At 36.9% G+C, this 21,797-nt stretch overlaps 1 long non-coding RNA gene across 2 annotated transcripts in view; it reads left to right on the forward strand.

The window, feature by feature from the left end:
- Positions 1-21,797, forward strand: part of LOC136838671 (uncharacterized) — a 526,494-nt gene that overhangs the window by 200,389 nt on the left and 304,308 nt on the right. The window lies entirely within an intron of this gene.

Below are 21,797 nucleotides of genomic sequence, written 5' to 3' on the forward strand. Positions count from 1 at the left end.
CTCAAATCGGCCATCTTGGAGCCGCCATGTTGGAATTCAAAGTTTTATTTTAATTTTCTTTTTGGTCTTTAATGATCTCAACTCGGCCATCTTGGAGCTGCCATGTTGGAATTCAAGTTTTATTTAATTTTCTTTCTGGTCCTTACTGATCTCAACTCGGCCATCTTAGAGCCACCATGTTGGAATTCAAGTTTTATTCAAATTTTTTTCTATTCCTTAATGATCTCAAATCAGCTATCTTGGAGCCGCCATGTTGGAATGCAAATTTTATTTCAATTTTTTTCCTTAATTACCTCAAATCCGCCATCTTGGAGCCACCATGTCAGAACCACCATTTTATGGAAATGATTAAGAGTTGTCATGATTACATTTTAGTTTTTATCAATAATGTATCAGTTTTTTTTTTTTTTTAGATTTTTCAGTTTTGCGTTCATTTCAAATCAGCCATCTTTGAGCCGCCATTTTAGAGCCACCATTTTGTGGAAATGATTGAGAATCGTTATAATCAGTTAGTCTTCATCAGTAATGTAGGCTATTCAAGTTTTTAGTTTTCTGTAAAAGAAAACTTTTGTGATGGCTTTGTCTGTCCGTCCGCACATTTCTGTCCGCCCTCAGATCTTAAGAACTACTAAGGCTAGAGGACTGCATATTGGCATGTTGATCATCCATCCTTCAAGCATCAAGCACCTAATTGCAGCTCTCTAGCTTTAGCAACACAGGCCATCACCGGACCAGGGCTGAATTTCATGAGCCTCGGCTAAGAGTTCCTCCATAGGCCGTGGCTGAGGCCACCACCGGACCCTGGCTGAGCTTCATGGGCCACGGCTAAGGGTTTCATGGACAGTGGCGTAAAGTTTCATACGACATTATACGCCGTACAGAAAACTCGATTGCTCCGAAGACTCTCTTCTGTGCATTTGTTGTTTTTTTTATTTTTAAGATTTTTTTTTTTTTTTTGCTCAAATCTCACATCGGCAATCTTGGAGCCGACATTTTAGAGCCACCATTTTGTGGAAGAGTCTGAGGGACGTTACAGTCAATTAGTCTTCATCGATAATGACCGTTTATATTGACAACTGCAGCGAATTAACCATCCTGAGAAGGCCAGATCAACGTTTTTTTGTGAAATACCATCTTGAAATGTTTCCCTTTGAGGTGACATGAATGTAAGAAATTTGTCTATAAAGCCCAGTGCTGGGGTACTCCCAACCATTTAGCCCTTAAGATAGTGTAAAGGGAGAGTTGGAATGGTTGAATAGCAAGCAGGAAGAAAGAAAACTGATGAGAGTAAAGTTAAAGGCCAAAAAGTGGGTACAGCTGGCGGGCAAAGGACGCTGCAATAATACTTTTGTAACGAGATATCTTTCGTGTATTTACTAAATTATATATCAGAATTTCAGAATATTAGAATTACGAAAAGCTGTGTGACTGTACCTCTTGTCCTATATTCCATGATAGGCAAAGACAATATATATATATATATATATATATATATATATATATATATATATATATATATATATATATTGAGTGAATTCTCCACTAAACTCCTACGAACTTACAGTAATAGTTTTCGGATTTCTGGTGCACTAAACCTTGTATATGTCCACAAAAGTCCATTTGCATTATTTGCCATTATTTTTAATTTGATTCTTTTCATTGTAAGAAGTCTTTTCAAACTCCGAAAACAAACTGCCCAGAAAACGATACAATGTTGAACACGAACCAGTCAGGAGACAGAACCTAAATCTCATTAATTCCCGGGAAAAAATATTTAATCGACCGTAATATTTATTTCAGGGTTTTTCTGCGTTGCAGTCAGAAATATCTCACGGGGCGGGGGCTATTCCGAAGCGAATTTCGCTGAAAATATATTTCGGTACAACGGAACTAAAAAATGGAAGTATTTGTAACATGGTGATTTTCTCGTTTTAATGCCTGAAACTTGCAACATGCTGGCAAGCCGAGTTTGTAGGTAATATATTATTAAACTTCAGGAAATGTTTGCAATAATAGTGAGGAGGAGTAGGATGAAAATACATAAAAAGGAGCAAAAAAAGTAGATATTGATATAATGACGGTTTTTCTCGTTTTGATTCCTGAAATTAAGAGCACAATAGCAAGTCAAATTTATAGGTAACATATGATTAAAAGTGAGAACATTTTTTTTCATAATAGTGAGGAGTAGGTTGAAAATTACAGATAAAATGTTTTAATTTGTGCCTGTTTTTCGGCAATACTACCGGCTAGGTAGTACCTGCTAATTACTATCTCCCAAAATTCCTACCTTTCCGTGGGCGGCATCGTTGGTAAGTTAAATGTGAAGCTAATATGTTATCAGAACTCAGGAAATGTTTCTGATAATAATCTGGAGGAAATGGGTGAAAATACAGATGAAAAATTTTAATTTGTGGCTCGTTTTCTACAACACACCCCAGAAAAAGACCGCCTTTCGTGTTATTATTATTATTATTATTATTATTATTATTATTATTATTATTATTATTATTATTATTATTATTATTATTATTATTGACTCGAAATTCAAGCTTACAAAGAATACAGTGTTGATTTGAAAGAAGTAACAGAAGGTAATAGAAAAAACAGAGAGAAAAGGTCAGGTATTAGAAAAGAGAGAATAAATGAACAAATTAGTAGTATCTGCTAATTGCTAGCTCCCAAAATTCCTACCTTTCCGTGGGCGGTATTCGCTTTCCCCAGTTACCGCCAGAGCACAAGAGAAGTTTGACTGACTCAGCAAAAGTCATTAGACTCTGCATTCCACTTTCCTCTCCCCGCATTCTTTGAAATTCTTGGGATGTGAGTTTTAGCTTTGTAGCCTACCTCGAGGCTCGTTAACGATGAGTAAAAAGAAAGGAAAGAAAAAGATACAGGCTGGAAAGGAAATTTCAATTAAATTTGCCCAGTAGGGGGCAGTGCCATCATTGCACCTAACGCGGTGCACTGTAGGCATCACATAAGGTTCTTTGCTGCGTCCCTTGGGACCCTAGCTACAACTCTTTTCTTTCCTTTTACTGTACCTCAGTTCATTTTTGCTTTCTTCTATCTTACTTTCCACCCTCTCTTAATAATTGCTTCAGAGTGCAACTGCAAGGTTTTCCTCGTGTTACGCCTTTAAAACCCTTTTACTCTCCTGTCCCTCGCAGCGCTGAATGACCTCTTAGGTCTCAGCGCTTGGCCTTTGGCCCAAATTATATAATCCATTCCAATTACATTTGTTACGCAATAATGAGAAATTGTGGGATTAAATCTGTTATATTGATCTAGAAACTAGACAGTATTTTATTTATATTCTCATTGCTAAGATTCTGGCCTTACTTTTTAAAATACATAATAAGGTGGTTTTATACCTAATTCATTTTCATTAAATGTAAACCCTGAATTTCATGTTGAAGGGGGGAAGGGGAGCGGCCGTGAACTTAATTATGCATTAAGGAAAACACAAAACTAACCATTAAAATATAAGTCCTGTATTTCAACTCGGTAACATGAATAAATTTATTAGGAAAATATAACAGTGACCCATTTTTTAAATGTGAATTCTCTCTCTCTCTCTCTCTCTCTCTCTCTCTCTCTGGTACTCACAAGAGACTGGTAATGATGATCAGATAAAGGGTTTCCAAACTTATAGATCAGATAGAAAAAATAGGAATCAAGGGGAACAGCGATATATGGGAGAGACGTAAATCAAGGAAAAAATCTGTGAGAAATATAGTAACACAGAATATGAATTAATAGCAGTAGAATTTGAATCTGAAAAATTAGTAAACATTGTAATATACAGACCCCCTAATACTAAAGAGTTTGACATAATAATTGACAAATTGGATGATATATGTAGAAATCACAAAGACAGGACTATACTCGTATCCGGAGACTTTAACTTTCCTTTAGTAGAATGGAAAGAACAAATAGGAGACTGTGGTTGTATTTATACATATAAAAAGGAGAGTAATAGTAGCGCAGAAAATGAGAGGCAATTTGAAAAGCTATCAGATATGCTACTAGAACATAACATTCAGCAAATAAATCACCTGCCAACATAGTGCAGCAGATAATTGCATATTTCATAAGAATCGTTCAGATAGTGAAACAAGCATGAAATTTTGCACAAGTGCTCTTTAAAGTTCCCTCTATCAGAAAAGGGCGCTGGCCACGCAAAAAATTTAATATGGCGGCCAAATTCCAAGATGGCGGCCAGTATCGACAGATTTTAGCTAATTTTTCACTAGAATGGCATGTATTTGCTTCTAGCAATATGGTAAAGCTCTTCCATACTATTTCTTGTAGAATATTATGTTTCTGTAGCTTCCCAGTACAGTTTACCTTTAAATATGGGGGCTATGGTTGCCAAGAAAAGGTAGAAACAATAATTATAATGAGAAATAATGCCCGTTCAACAATTATCGTTTTAAGCATGGATCTTGGTTTCTGTGGTTTTAGATCCTAATGAGGCCATCTCTTTCGAATAACTCATCAATTTTGAAGGAAAATTAATAAATGTAAAAGAGTGTATGTCTGCACACAACCAGGGCACACTGGTGACATCACTGCTGTGTAACTCAGCATGGGGTTCAGTGCCAGCTAATCCAGCTTTACTAATCCTGTAGTCTTAGACTAGTAGTTGTAGTATAGTTTAGTTTAGTGTCCCAAATGCTTTCTAACAGCCCCAGACCAGCTATAGTTAGATAGCTGCACTGAATAGACAGGATGTGCCAGCGCGGGAGAGCCTGAGCCAAGGGTATGGGGGCTGTACATGATGGTTCATGTACTTACCCGGATGGTGTACAGATCACACGGGACTTAAATGGCACTGGATGAATGATCGGGCTAGGTGTAGGGAGACCGAACCTAGTTGAATCCCATACAGGAATGTGTGCTTTGTTTAAGGTGGTAAAGGATAACCCCTCGGCCTTAATAAAAAGTGAAATCATGGCAGAATGTGATGCCAATCCAATATTGAGCAGTAGAAAAACAAACTGAGTTTGTGTTGTCTTTGTCAGAAGGACAAAAGAGGTGAGCACTGACATCACCTCCAAGTCATCATGTCCTAGACCATGATGGGTACACAATGCTGGCAAGGAACATTCCCATGTTCAGTGAAATTAATGAAATGCCACTGATAATGGATCCAGCAAGGCTGGATGAAGGTGATGGCATAGAGGCCCTCTCAGGAAAAATGCAGCAAAATACCATGTGAACTGTCGCTTGTTGTTTAACAACACTAAACTGACCGTGCAAGAAAGCGACAATCCAATGACCAGACCAGCAACACTGAGACTAGTCGTACCAAAACTGCGCCGAACCAGTCATGACAATGAAGTTTGCATTTTCTGTGAGAAAGTGGCACCTGCATCTGATCTCAGACAGGCTAGTACTAAGGGCCTTGACTTGAAATTGCGTGAATGTGCAGAGATACTTAGTGATGGCAAGCTCCTTGCTAAGTTGACTGGTGGGGATGTCATTGCACAGGAGTTTAAGTATCACCATGCCTGTCTTTGTGCCTCTACAACAGAAAAAGGTCCTACCTGAGGAGCCTTGAGAAAGACCAGGTGTAGCACTGAGTCAGAATCAGATGTGTATCCACTAGTTCTGTCAGAACTGATGACATACATTGTTGAAAACAACCTTTGTTCAGATGATCCAGTCACATTTCGGTTGGCAGATATTTGCCACCTCTACCAACAACGTCTGGAACAATTAGTGTAGAGTCACCAAGTGTAAATTCACGAGACTCAAAGACAAACTTCTGGCAGAAATTCCAGAACTTGAGGCTCATAAATCTGCAGAGATGTATTACTTGCATTTCAAAAGGATGTGGGAAAAGCACTTGCTCAATCATCTGATCTTTCAGAGGCAGTTATCATTGCTAAAGCAGCAAATATTCTCAGAAAGTCTATACTTGATCATCAGTCACGGTTTGATGGCACATTTTCTGAGGCTTGTGTACGAAATTCTGTGCCTCCTCTCCTGCCCAGTTTGTAGGGATGGTTGAGCATGGGGGCTGACATCAAGTCACAGTTACGATTTGGAGCATCAAAGTCAGACCAGGCCATTGCACAGCTCATGCAGTTCAACTGCTACTCCTGATACAAAGAGGAGCAACAACTCATAGACACTCCAAAGACTCTTTGGCAAACAATGCAGTCTCCTTCTATGAGCCGATAAAGAAGAACAGAACTGACTTCTTCAGGCAAGAAGCTGCTCCTGTAGAACAGTCAAGCAGAAACTTCTGAAGGAGGATTGCCAGCTTTTCTCAAAGCTATTTATATCCTGTCAGAGCCGTGAATGTGATCTGCAGGAATTCTTCCAGCACGAGAATCAAACATTCCCAGCTTCCCTTAGTGAGGGTGGTAGGCTGTACACATGTCAGAAGTCTCAGCTGACCTCGCTCCTGGAGAGTCATGTTACACTAGAAGACAAAGAACCAAAGACTGATGTCCTCATTGTAGATGGATCAGCTTTGGTCCATGCCTGCCACCAAAGAAAGGAAAGACCTTTGAGGGCTATGCACTTTGCGACTTCTTGCCTGTGATACAATCCTATAGCAGCAAGTACACATCATCACATCTTGTATTTGATGTATAGCAATACATCCAGCCTCAAAGCTGAGACCAGGCTCCAACGTGGTCAAGGAGGAAGGCGCAAGGTGACAGACAAGAACACAATTCCATCCAACTGGCGCAATTTCCTAAGACACGATGCCAACAAGACAGAGTTGTTCCAGTTCTGGCAGACAAAGTTGCCCAGATGTCTGCCACAAATGTTGTCATTGCCACGAAAGGGTCTGCTGTCCTCAGCACTCATGAGGCTAGTCTTCAGGGACTGGAAAAGTGCTCTCATGAGGAAGCTGACACCGCATCTTTCTCCATGCCAAATATGCCACAGAACATGGAGCCAAGACCATCACGGTTAAAGCAAATGACACAGATGTTCTTGTCGTTGCAGTCAGTGCTTTCTCCACTCTCCACAATCTAGGGCTAGAGAAGCTATGGGTGGCATTTGGCCAAGGCCAGAGCCTGCGCTGGATTGCTGTGCATGACCTGTGCAACTCTCTGGGCCAGGAGAAGGTGAATGGCATGCTCTTCTTCCATGCGTTCACAGGCTGTGATACAGTGTCAGCCTTCCGGAGCAAGGGCAAGAAGACCGCCTGGCAGACATGGAACATCTTTCCAGAGGCCTCCACTGTGTTCTCCAAACTGAGTCACTACCCTCTCAGAGTGGAAGAGAGTGACCTGAAGGTCCTGGAGAGGTTTGTCATACTTATGTATGAAAGATCCAGCACTGCTGGCACTGTGGATGAGGCTAGACTTGATATGTTTGCCAGAAAACAAAAGGGCATATGAGGCCATTCCACCAACCAGGAGCTCTCCTCCCAACACACTGGGCGTGCTGCGTACCAGGCTGGTTGTGTGTGGGGGCAGGCCACCCAGTGTCAGCCACAGCCAGAGAACCCTGCTGAGTGGGGATGGCAAAAGTCTGGTGAAGCATGGCAAGTCCTCTGGACAACCAACTCGCCCCTTAGCCAAGAGTTGCCAACAGCTTACAAATGTGGATGCAAAGCAGGCTGTCGGGAAAGATGCAAGTGCTACAAGCTGGGTCTTCCCTGCACAGCTCTGTGCACTTGCAAATGTGAAGTCTAGATAAATATTGCCCTCTCTTCAGTAGATAATCTAGCTTGAGCATCCAACGTGTCATGCTATGCCTACCTTCTTATCCTCGAATTTTTCAAAGGTGTAGGTTGAGAGACCTATACATAGATTGGTTGCGTTTAGTCCGTATTTCTCTTCTTTTCTTTTTATGGTTACAGTCTTAGACACAATGTTGTATGTGACCATACCATTACTATTTCAGTTGAAAATAGCATATTAGTTAAACTGTCTGATCACATGAATATACCATTAAATAAAAACAGTTGGTCTCTATGTTGCTAGCGCTGTGGATAGAAAAACTTTTATGGCAACCATTTTGTACGCCATCTTGGTTACAATTCATTTAGTAAGGGGTTTTCAATAAAATGTGGTATGGAACATTTTTTATAACCTAAAAGTCGAGGTTTAAAAAAAAAACTGGCATATTCCATCCAATAGATGCTCCCAAACCAGTGAATCTCAACATAGATGGCGGCCATTTTGAAAAATAGCCGCCATCTTGGATTTTCAGGTGGCCAGCGCCCTTTTTCTAAGAGAGCGTAGTCTTAGGAATGTTTGTGCCAAATTTCATGCTTGTTTTCACTATCTGAACGATTTTTACAGCAATCTGCTGCACTAACAAGAAAGGATAATATTTTAGACCTAGTATTTGTGAACGAGGTGAACTATGTTAAAGAAATAATAGTGTATAATATGAGTATTTCGGACCATAATGTCATAGAATTAACAGTCTCTTCCAAAGCACATGAAAACAGAGATAAACAAGAGAAGAAAAAATGGGAAGGATATGGAAAATACAATTTCTATAGTAAAAATATAAATTGGTCAAAAATAAATGAAGAATTAAACAAAGACTGGGAAAACATATTCGTAAGTGATAATATACAGGTAAATACGGATATATTATATAAAATATTAGAAGAAATAGTGGAAAAATATATACCGAAGAAGAAAAGTAAACATCAGTCACCATACCAAGAGACAGAAGGATCTTGTTCCAGAAAATCAGAAAGTGGAAAAAAGGTCTTGCAAAAGAAAAGAATACATTGAAAGTGATGGAACTAAAAAGTAAGATAGAAAATGCAGAGCAAAAGAAAATGAAAAACAGGACCTAGAAGAAAGGACCCTACAAAATATCAAGCAAAACCCCAAAAGTTTTCACTCATATGCAAAAAAGATGAATAAAATAAGAGTAGAAATAGGCCCTCTAAGAATTGAAGGGCGATTAACGAATGAAAAAAAAGGAAATATGTAACAGCAGAAAGATATAAGAGTGAATTTACACCATGAATTGATAATGAAGATAATGATACAGAAATAAGAGATGAAAATAGTGAATATTTATCTGACATAGATATTACTGAAGCCGATATTGTGCAGGCTATTAATGAAATTAAAAATGGATCAGCAGCAGGACCAGACGGCATACCTGCCATTTTGTTAAAGAAAGTGGTTCATTCAATCGCAAAGCCGCTCGCAATATCATTAAGACAAAGTATAGATACAGGCAAAATTTATGATGAGCATAAATTACCATATATTACCCCTACTTTCAAAGGTGGATCAAGACTAGAGGCAAGTAATTATAGGCCTGTGAATCTGACATCTCATATTATGAAAGTTTATGAAAGGGTAATGAAAAAATATATAATGAAACATTTAATGAAAAATAGTTTGTTTAATGTAGGACAACATCGTTTTGTACCCGGAAAAAGTACACCATGAAAGCATATATAAAAATATGATAAACAAAAATGATACAGATGTGGTTTACCTAGACTTTGCAAAAGCTTTTGACAAGGTAGACCATAATATATTAGTGAAAAAAATTAGAAGACATAACATTGTAGACAAAGCAGTAAAATGGATAAAAGAATTTTTGCAAAACAGAAAACAGATAGTGATTGCAAATGACGAGAAATCGGATGAAGCTATGGTAATATCCGGTGTGCCACAAGGTGCGGTGTTAGCTGCATTGCTGTTTGTGATTATGATTGCAGACATAGACAATAATGTTAAGGACTCGGTAGTGAGAAGTTTCGTCGATGACACAAGAATAAGCAGAGAAATTACTTGTGATGAAGATAGGAACTCGCTACAAAGAGACCTAAACAAAATATAAAAATGGGCAGAGGTAAATAGGATGGTATTTAACTCTGATAAATTTGAATCAGTAAACTATGGTGATAAAGAAGGAATGCTATATGCATATAAAGGACCTAATAACGAGACAGTCACAAATAAGGAAGCAGTTAAAGACCTTGGTGTGATGCTGAATAGGAATATGTTATGCAATGATCAGATAGCAATACCATTGGCAAAATGCAAAGCAAAAGTGGGAATGTTGTTCCGGCACTTCAAAACAAGAAAAGCCGAACATATGATTATGCTTTATAAAACGTACGTACGTAGTCCACTTGAATATTGCAATATAATATGGTACCCACACTACCAAAAGGATATTGCACAAATAGAGAGTGTACAAAGGTCCTTTACAGCTAGAATAGAAGAAGTTAAAGACCTTGACTACTGGGAAAGACTACAATTCTTAAACTTATATAGTCTTGAAAGGAGAAGAGAACGCTACATGATAATCCAGGCATGGAAACAGATAGAAGGAATTACCGAAAACATCATGGAGCTAAAAATATCAGAAAGAGCAAGCAGAGGTAGATTAATAGTGCCCAAAACCATACCAGGAAAACTAAGGAAGGCACACAGGACATTAATCCACCACGCACCAGCATCGATAATGCAGCGTCTATTCAATGCGCTACCAGCTCATCTGAGGAACATATCAGGAGTGAGCGTAGATGTGTTTAAGAATAAGCTTGACAAATATTTAAGATGCATCCCAGACCATCCAAGACTGGAAAATGCAAAATATACCGGAAGATGCATTAGCAATTCTCTGGTAGACATCGGAGGTGCCTCACACTGAGGGACCCGGGGCAACCCGAACGAACTAAGGTCTCTCTCTCTCTCTCTCTCTCTCTCTCTCTCTCTCTCTCTCTCTCTCTCTCTCTCTCTCTCTCTCTCTCTCCGTTCTACAGTTTAAGAAACTACAACTGTGACCCGTTTTTACATTGGAATTCTCTCTCTCTCTCTCTCTCTCTCTCTCTCTCTCTCTCTCTCTCTCTCTCTCTCTCTCTCTCTCTCTCTACAGTTTAGGAAATTATAACTGACCCGTTTTTTTACAATGTCTCTCTCTCTCTCTCTCTCTCTCTCTCTCTCTCTCTCTCTCTCTCTCTCTCTCTCTCTCTCTCTATTCTATAGTTTAGGAAATTACACAACTGTGACCCGTTTTTAAAATGTAATTCTCTCTCTCTCTCTCTCTCTCTCTCTCTCTCTCTCTCTCTCTCTCTCTCTCTCTCTCTCTCTCTCATTTCTCTCCCTTGTACAGTTTAAGAAAATACAACTGTGACCCGTTTTTACAATATAATTCTCTCTCTCTCTCTCTCTCTCTTCTACAGTTTAGGAAATTACAACTGTGACCCGTTTTTAATGTCTCTCTCTCTCTCTCTCTCTCTCTCTCTCTCTCTCTCTCTCTCTCTCTACATTTATGCACCTCTGTGTATACTATTACGTAATTCCTGTGACCCAGTCATCAACCTTCGGTCGTGTTATCTAAAGGGACAGGGAAATGAATAAGAGCACCAACCAAGGCTCCCATAATGCACCAGTGATTCCGAATGGATTCCGTTTATCAAACATAAACAGTTGTTCCAAAAGCAGATTAGTCCTATTCGTCTTATTGCTACCTCGAGTTGCACACGTTCCATTTTATCTTGTAATGAGTAGATGAACACCATGTCAGACGTACAGTATACACACTAGCACAAGTATATATATATATATATATATATATATATATATATATATATATATATATATATATATATATATATATATATATATATATATATATATATATATATATATATATATATATATATATATATTATGTAATGCCCTGGCCTCTCACTCGAAAGACCGGGGTTCGGTCCCATGGTGAGTCAGAAATTTATTTCTGTAGAACTCGTTTTCATGTGTTCATTTATATATTTGTATGTATATATATATATATATATATATATATATATATATATATATATATATATATATATATATATATATATATATCTATATATATATATATATATATATATATATATATAATATATATATATATAATCTATACATCTATCTATCTATATATATAAGTATATATATATACAGATATATAGATATATATATATATATATATATATATATATATATATATATATATATATATATATATATATATATATATATATATATATATATATATATATATATATATACTTGTAATAATAATAAAAGCTGCAGCATAATATCCTCATGCACTCGGTATGTTCGTGAAGACGTTAGTGGCCGGCATCCCAGATGTCAGTAAATACCAGATCCCAGATGGGATTCCTGTTGGCCGATACTGACTGAAATTGGAGACCGTTGGATGGTGCTGTTCCTTCTTGGCCCCAGGCTCATACATCCGTGCATAATAGTCACGGGCGTCTCATCTCAGCTTTCCTGAAACGTGATACTTAGGGAAAGTTACACACAATATTCAGGAGGTGATCCGCTAATGAAACCCATTGTAACGGAAGCTCTGATTTACGCCTTTTCATTATGCTTTTATAAGTAAGACTCTTTGCTGTAATACTTTTCGTATTCCATGATCTAGACACTATACTAAGGGAAAGTTACATACAGTGTTCAGGAGCTGACCCGCCAAGGAAACATAATGTAACGTAACCGGAAGCGCTGATTTACACCTTTTCATTATGCTTTTATAAGTAAGACTCTTCTCTCTAATACTTTTCGTATTCCATGATCCAGACACTTTACTACCATAAAACAATTCCCCTCGTACTGTGATGATTTATTTGCATTTCTGTCTATTTATTCATTAATTTGTTATTTATCTTTTCTATAACAGATCTCTTCTTTCTGTATTTCCTATTACCCTGTTGGCTTGTTCCATTTGAATAGGGTTCATATTCTGAATATTGATAATGACAACTTCGGTTTGTGAGTACATTTTGTCGTACAAAGAGAATTAAAGATAGATCGTGATACCCTCAAACTCTCTCATCATTTTTTCTTTTACCTAGCTAGCTTTCTTAGGCTAACTTTACTCATTTAAAGTTCTCTACCTCTGATATATTTGCCTAGCGTATATTAGAAGTATTAAGTAGCTTTTGAACGTCAGTTATTTTGACGTTTTTCCTTTTGTTATACTTAATAATTAAATCTGATTCACATAAAATAACCCTCAACATCGTACGGATTCCATCTGTTCCACTGAAGCTTTTCCTTTACAGTCAACCTTGTCTGGTCTCAATAACACAACCATCTTACTTGAAATTCCTCAAAGCCACTTCCATATGCGATGTCTGATTGATATCAATGCCGTTAAGCCATGCATAATTAATTCTGTCTCTAATTGAGTTTATGGTCCTCTTTCCATCAACACAAGACTATATTCTCATTAAGGAGCATTCTTTTTATGTCCACCATTTTCCAAGATCTAGATACCAATTTCAGTAACGAAAGATTAAACGTTCTTATCTAGCAACATCCATTCATTCCCATTTTGTGCTAAGATCTAGAGACCCATTCCATTAGCGTGAGATTCCAGTCTCTCCCGGCAACATCTTCCTTGTCATCCTTTTCCAAGATCTGACTGCTCATTGGTTTCCTAATCCTGTTTACTTCCCTCCGAACGACTATTTCGAAAGTCGTTCACATTCACCTCAAATGACCCCATTAGCTCTCGCCGTGTTCTCTATTGCTTTTTCCATATTATGTCTATTCTCTTCTTTTGTTTCCCCTTATGATGCTATTTTTCCACAATAATGCTTTCATCATTAAGTAAACTCGTCATTCCATGGTTCCAATACTCCTTACGCTGCCCCTAAAACAGCTTGGTACAGGTTCCCAATTCCCTACCATTTTTCTTTTCTCATTATCATACCTCGACATTGTTACCGCGCTGAATGGCTTGGATATGCTGTATAGTGAAATCAATATTGATTCTTAATTTCCAGAAGCAAATAGTCTAGTATTTGAAATAACAGAAAAGGTAAACGTTTTTCCATTTCTAAATGAACAAGTCTTATTCATTTCATCGAGTAAACAAACTCAGGCAAGCAATTTCGATGTTGTTTTATGTAAAATTGTGGTAATGTCATCAGTGTATAACTATGGCCATCTTCTCTGAGTAGTATAACATGTCATTATTTCATGGCTGATAGTAACAAAACATTTATTTTTTCCTTTCATTTGTTCCAATCTGGAACTGTAACAAAGCCACTACTACTGATAACTACGTGGGGACATGTGATTAATCATAATGAATAATAATTTGACGTATTCAAGAGAACATTTCACACAAATAACAGACGCTCAATTAGGGAGGGTATTTTGGAAAGACAGAGGTGGAATGAAACATAAGGTTCATTTTGATTGCTTTGTTATTATAAGACACTGGGAGCTAAGCCCTTAATTATAAGATTGTAGGAGTTGGACCCATTCCTAGGCCTATTCCTAATCCCCTCCTAACATCCTTATCCTTTCTCGAATCCTCCAAACCTAGATTCGAGAGTTGAGATAAGGTTACTTGTGCTATTGGCCTTGGTAGAAAATTAAATTATGCTAATTGTATAGTAAGAGGATATAAAGAATATTGGAAAATTTGTGGTCTTCGGAGAATTTCCAACCATATTCCTTCCGTAGTATACGGAAAGAAGTTATACCCTTGTAATCCTCATACAGAGAAACAATTATCCCTCTCACTCATTCCTTCAGAACCTTTCCCTGTTCAGGCATACCTTACACACCTCTGATAGGCGCTCACTTATAATTATAATTTGATTTAAGTTTTACTGGATCTTCCAGATTTCTTTTTTTCTTAATCAGTGTTTGTACATATGTTTGCCTACGTTAATTTGCGCTTTATTTCAGTTTTCAGTTGCACATTATTTTTCTACTCTCTTGGTTTGTTTACTTATGGCAACTTGTTTTGCGATTTGTGTCTGGTCAAGTCAGTGTTTGTCTTGTTCTCTGATTATTATTATTATTATTATTATCATCATTATTATTATTATTGATGATGATGTAGATATCATTTTTACTGTTGTTGAAGCCGTCCAGATTTAACACGTTTTGTTACTCCAGTGTTAATAATTTGTTATTCAGTGAATGTATAATTTAGGTATCTTCATATTTTTTTCCGATTAGCAATAAATAACACGAATGCAATTTCTGTCACCATTCATTGTTTATTTTCAGGGTCATTTAAAATGTGAAAGGGATTTTCTAAAAATTGTAGCCACTGAATTTCTCATTTAAAACCCCTTTGTATTGAGAAAGGACTACATTTTGTACGTAGGGGTTCTGTGTTTTTGGCAGGGTATGAGAATTATGTAACTTCAAATTTTGGGTGCACTGAACAGGAGGAATGTAAATTTTCACAAAATTCCTTTATTCTTTCTTTAGGTTTATTGGTCTTTACAAGGCTTCTTAATTGACGCTTCTCAAAAATGTTTTCCACTTGTAGATTTTGAAAGCTATACATAATATAAAATGACTGGAAAGTACTACAAATTATAGTCCTTTTTCTCACATGTTCACTGTACTTTTAAGTATATAGCAAGTATTCAAGTATGCATTTCAAAAAGGACTATCAGTTACCAATTATTAACAGTTCTAATGAAGTACTGCAGTCATAAAAAAATATCCACTTATCAAACAACATTGCTCCTAGGAAAGGACATTGTTATTATATTTATTCAGAGGATGAAGAACCCTATTCAGATGGAACAAGCACACAGGTGCCAGTGACTCGACATTCTTCAAGAAGCTTCAGAAAATATGGTGTTCATTTCAAAGACGAAACAGAAGGTAACAGGAAATACAGAAGGAGAGATCAGATGTTAGAAAGATAGCTATTCATTAAATAATTATGTTATTCAAAACGCCGTGAGAGGGATTAATCAGCAACAAGGCCTTCCATTACAAGATGCTACGTGTGGACATGAATATTCAAAGTGTATTATGTTAATGTACCGACGTTATGGTTAATTCTAGAAGCATTAGTTCTCTTTCATGCTCCATCGGTTTCCAATAAGGCCTCTTCTTCAAAGAGAGAGAAGAAATTTTTACTTCGAAGGAACTTCAGCACAGCTTTAGTGGAACTTCGTGAACTTTGTGCGTGTATTAAGGAAAAGTTTCGTGTACATATGTTTATGTATATATTGATATATATATATATATATATATATATATATATATATATATATATATATATATATATATATATATATATTATATATATGTGTGTTTGTGTGTATACATATACATATATATATATATACACAAATATATACATATATATGTATATATATTTGTATATTTATGTCTTTATTTATTTACTTTTTATTTATATTAATGGATAATAAACGAAATGTGAGATAGGTTTAAAGACTCAGAAATGGAAAGAGCAGATGAAGAGTTTGTAAAATTTCATGTCTTGGTTACAGTAACAGAAGGAAGTGTTTGTTTTCAATGGAAGGTAAGAATAAAGAATGAAAAGCATTAAGTGGTGGGAGAAAAAAAAAGGGGTTTATGATTAACACAATTTTGAATTTTGTGTGTTCGTGATAGGAGAGTAATATTTGAGCTCTTGAACGTAAGCACTGTTAATCATCTATTTATAATAATAAAATCCGAGTGGATCTTGTTTGTCCGCCCCGGGTGGGGGCGGGGTAGGTAGGGGATCGGGAGGGTAAGGCAGACATGATACATCCACCCTCCTCCTGCAAACGTGTTTGTCTGCCCCGGGTGGGGACGGGGTAGGTTGGGGATCGGGAGGGTAGGGGAGACATGACGCATCCGCCCTCATCCAGCAAACTTGTTTGTCCGCCCTGGGTGGGGGCGGGGCAGGCAGAGGATCGGGAGGGTAGGGGAGACATGGCTCATCCACCTTCCTGCCTCGCGCAGCGTGGCGCTCGCCATCAACCTTGTATGTAATGATATGCATTATGACAACGAAAGTTTTTATAAGAACTTCTTTTAACAAAGCTTAAAGCCCATATTTGATAGTCATTATGGACCATCCTTTAACTAAGAGTCTTGTTTGGAAAAACCCCGTAGGGGAGTAGCGCCCCCAGTACATCTCACATGGAGCACTGAAAGCATTACTAAAGAACGTTTGATGCATCCCTTTGCCCCAAGATGCACCCACTTTTTAGCCTTTTACTGCACCTCCATTTCCGCTTCCTTCCTCAGTCTACCTGTATAACCTATCTGACAATTACTTCTTAGTGCAGCTGTGGGGTTTTCTCAGTTCCACCTTTAGCTCGTTGGACTTCATCTTATTTATTTTCTGGATCTTTCTGTCTTGCTGTCTTGCCACCCCATCTCCTTCAAAGTTTCGCAAATCAGATCGTGTAGAAAGCATAATTGCACTAACTTTGATTTCATCTTCTCATTGTGAATCCTTTTGCCAATAATTACTCGTTGATCTAAATTTCCTGTTGTTATTGCTAGAAAGAGATCTTTGCCAAATGCCTTTCACTCTTTTCGGGAAATTACTGATCCCCCATCAGAGAAGTCTTGCATAGACTTTTGTCAAAAACTAAATCAAACTGGATACAACTTTGTATCGTACTTGAATCAATTTTCGAGGACAGTTTATATATTCAAAGGCTGTTTCCTTTTTTTTATGTGAGGGCAGACTTTCGAGTTTCCTAGAGACTTACAAAGTTGTGCTATATAGAATCAAGTTTTATATATTTAGGAATATGGTGGGTGAGATTTTGTGGTCGAGAAAGAGGGCCTTCTTTTATTATGCAATTTGTTTCACATTTAAATTTAGTTGCAAAGTCCATCAATATCAAGATTAAACTAGATTAAACTTATTATGAAAGAGAACCCCTTAAGGGGTAACTACTCTGTATTTTTTTATTATTTTTTTTTGCATTATTCCAACAATGGTCTGCGCCCTTAGACATATCACCCTCATCAAATAGAAAATGGAAGTTCTCAAACCACCGAAAGGATAATTGCAAAGAGAAAGTACTTAATCAAAGGGTACTTTCAAATGAGAGAGTACTTAATCAAGGGGTACTTTCAAAAGAGAGAGTACTTACTCAAAGGGTACTTTCAAAAGCGATAGTACTTAATCAACGGGTAATTTCAAAAGATAAAATACTTGACCGCTTGTATATTCGTGCCGAAATATACTTCCAACTTTTTCTACGCTTGATTCTTCTCTCACTGAGGAATATTTTCCAAATACGCATGAAGAAAGGGTAAATGAAAAAACCAGTCATATAAGAAGAGTTTCACCTGACGATTTTATTTCCAAGAATATAAAAGAGGAATTTGATGTCACTGAGAATATAAAAGAGGACTATAAGATCAGACTACGTATAGTGATGTAGGCACTAAGGACAAAGAGACAAGAGATTGTATTATTGTTTTTTTTTTTCTTTTTTTTGGCCTTTCATATTATGCTATAGAAGAACCAAGAGACGGCCGAAGATTCTGCTTCCTGAAAAAGTTGTCGTCATTTTGTAATAGTGACAAGGAATTGAAATATATAAATGTATATGTGTATACACATATATGTATATATACATACATTTATATATATATATATATATAATATATAAAAATACATATATATATATATATATATATATATATATATATATATATGTACATTATATGTATATATATAATATATATAAATATAATATATATATATATATATATATATATATATATATATATATATATATATATATATATATATATATCAACAAATATATATATATAGAAACGGAAAATAATTTCTCCTCTGACTGCAGCAATGTCAGGTTACTGATTGTTGATAAAATTAGCAACTAGTTGCGTTACCGTCTTTCCACTGTAGTAATTAACACTTGTCTTGTTGAAGCGTTGACAGCATAGGAACATAAGCTTAACATCAGATTTAAAATAACGCAAGAATATTGATTCTTTGGGATAATTGTCAAGACGGTAAAAAGTCACCCTGGCCGTCTCTTCTTGAATAAAGTAGTGGGAAAAATTATAACCATATTTTAGTATATTTCACTCTCAAGTATCAAAATATATATTGGATAAACTGCGTTCTAAATCTCCGTGTGAAAAGGTTAATCCATCTCACAGGGATTCCTATTGTCTTAAGGATCGGCTGTAGATCTCTGGTTGTCTGAATCTTTTTAGTTGTCTTGATGCTTCATAGATAATGTAAGGATGATAAGCATTACTTTTCTTATATATAAACTTTCCCTACCAAGGTGCCTCTCAGCAGAGATTCTATCTGAGATTCTAACATACATCAAATGCTGGACAATTGACGAAACACTTCGAAATGTTACGGAGACGAGGAGTAGAAAAAAATCTGTAGTGAAGATTGTGTTCTCCTCGAGGAGAATGAGGAGGGGGAGGAGGAAGATTGAAAAGTTGTAACTGACACGGATCGAACATCAAAATGAACGTGGTATACTTATTCTCGAGTCACTGAACGCGCCGCCTAATCGCCGAGGAACGTTAGACATTCATCGTCGAACGTTTTTACACCTTATTTCAGTGTAGAACGTTCGTCTCTTAACCAGAGTCGTACCTCAACATCACTGAACGTTTAAAACTCAGGGCCGACTGCCATACGTTCCGCAACCGACCGAACTAAATTGATGACCAAGTCACCAAACTTTCGCTCTGAAACTGAACGTCAAACTTTTGCATTAATACCAACCAGTCACGTCATCATCCAACGTTTGTCGCATCAGTATGCTTTCTACCTCTGAACTAAACGTTGATAAAACTCACGCAATGAATGAGATTTATTCCACGGTATGTCAGCAGAGACGACATGAAATGACGATAGAGCATATATTTCGGGCACAATTTCCGGTTAGGTCTGGCGGATTTCAAGGACAGAACAGAGAGTCTACATTCCAAAGGTCCTAAGTAGTCTTTACTGTGACCGAAATTGGTTCCGTTTCTAGGTCTCGAGAATTCCGAGGGCAAGTGAACCCAAAGTCATGCCAATCTTTGCCTCTTGATAAGCAACGTTCAGGATTACTGAATAACCAAAAACTTTAAAAGTTCTTATGGAACAAACGCATCTTTTATATACGTGTTTCGTTATATGATCATCTTCGTGATTAGGATAATATCTGGTTTGATATCTCAGCTGTTATATTGATCTTTCGCTGAAGGATTCTTTGGCTGATGTGTGAGAAATATTCCTTTTTTACTTTGTCTCTCAGATTAAAAGTTTCCGAAAGAAATTCTCAAGATTATTTGTATCTTGGAAAGTTATTTTCTTATCTGCTAAAATTACCGTTTCCTCTTTGATACTGGACTGTAGATTATGAATGTTTACTTTCAACTACTCATGAATATTGGCCTTTACTTATGAATGTTAATGCTTAGCTCATCAGTATTAATAGTAATACTTAGGCCATTGGTATTCATGACACTTTACCCACTTTGATTTCTTCAATGCTGACTCTTGACTCATGAATGTTGGCACTCAGCTCCCTCGTGAATATAAGTCTGCAACTTTTCGACACTAGACGTTTATACACGAATGTTTTCCCTCCGAACGTTCATGGTATTCATGAAGTAACCTTGTATTCTTGACTCGTACTCTCTCCGTTCACTCATTAAAGCTATATATTTTCAGTCCGTTTTCTATTAGGTATTGACTTCCACCCCGTTTTCTATTACTTATTGACTTCCATCATTTTTCCTGTTACTTATTGATTTCTACCCCATTTTCTGTTACTGACTTCCACCCCATTTTCTATTGCTTACTGACATCCAGGCCGTTTTCTGTTGCTTATTGACCTCCAGGCCGTTTTCCATTAATTATTGACTTCCACCCCGTTTTCCATTACTTATCGAATGCCAATCAATTTTCTATTACTTGATGACTGCCACCCTGTTTTCTATTACTTACTGACTTCCACCCCGTTTTCTGTTACTTATTGACTTCCACCCCATTTTCTATAAGTACTTATTGACTTCCTACCCATTTTCTATTTCTTATTAACTTCCACCCCGTTTTCTATTGCTGATTGACTTCCACCCCGTTCTCTATCGGTGATTGACTTGTAGGGCGTTTTCTATTATTACTGACTTCCAGGCCATTTCCAATGAATTCAACCAATGATAGCACTTGATTTTGTATTCATTATTCATATGAATGTTGCCATCCAACTAAAAACGAAAAGTGAAAGGAAAAGCAGAGCAAAAATCAATTAAATCTGTAATCTGTACGCAAAAGAAAATACGTACATCACACATACACATACATACACCGGTACGTACACACTTAAATCGCTTCCCAGACACCTTAGTCATCAGAACCATTAAATGCACAAATATATATATGTATATTGTATACTTATACATTACTATTTTACAACATTACAACAGCAACATAACACCAAATACCATAACCCTATAACCATTTATATGAGATCTGTTTTTCTAAATCTACGCAGAAGCCGGTCTTACATACTGAGAACGAGAGGGATCCGTTCAGGCGAGCGAAAAGGAAAGCGGAAAACTGTCAGCGGAACGAAAAGCCACTATATTTCATGGCATGGTGCCATGCCTCATCCCCCTACGAGAGGCATTACCACCATGGTTTGACTCTATAGTTTTTTTTGTTATAGTCATTGATAGGCAGCATATCTCTTATTTTCTTATGTATATATTTGGCCTTTCTTCCATAATTGCCAGTACATATTTTAACTTGTAAGTGAAGAAACGTTTTCTCACAGATACAATACTTGTTATTCTGAACAAGAAATCGAAATGTCTTCAGAAGATCTACATCATCACGTAACTATAAAACTTGAAATCGCTGAGCGTATTTTCACAGTTGTTAAATTCTATTTAATTTCTTAGCTTGACTCCCCATTGATCTCTGCAGCAATCCTCCTTACAAAGGGATCGTAACTGTCCTTTCCTAAGCTTTGGTTATTCAGTAATTCAGGTCAGCTGTTATAATGGTCGATTAGCTTTCAGTTCAGT

Source organism: Macrobrachium rosenbergii, chromosome 5 (genome assembly GCF_040412425.1).
Source record: "Macrobrachium rosenbergii isolate ZJJX-2024 chromosome 5, ASM4041242v1, whole genome shotgun sequence".
NCBI classification, from domain to species: Eukaryota; Metazoa; Arthropoda; class Malacostraca; order Decapoda; family Palaemonidae; genus Macrobrachium; species Macrobrachium rosenbergii.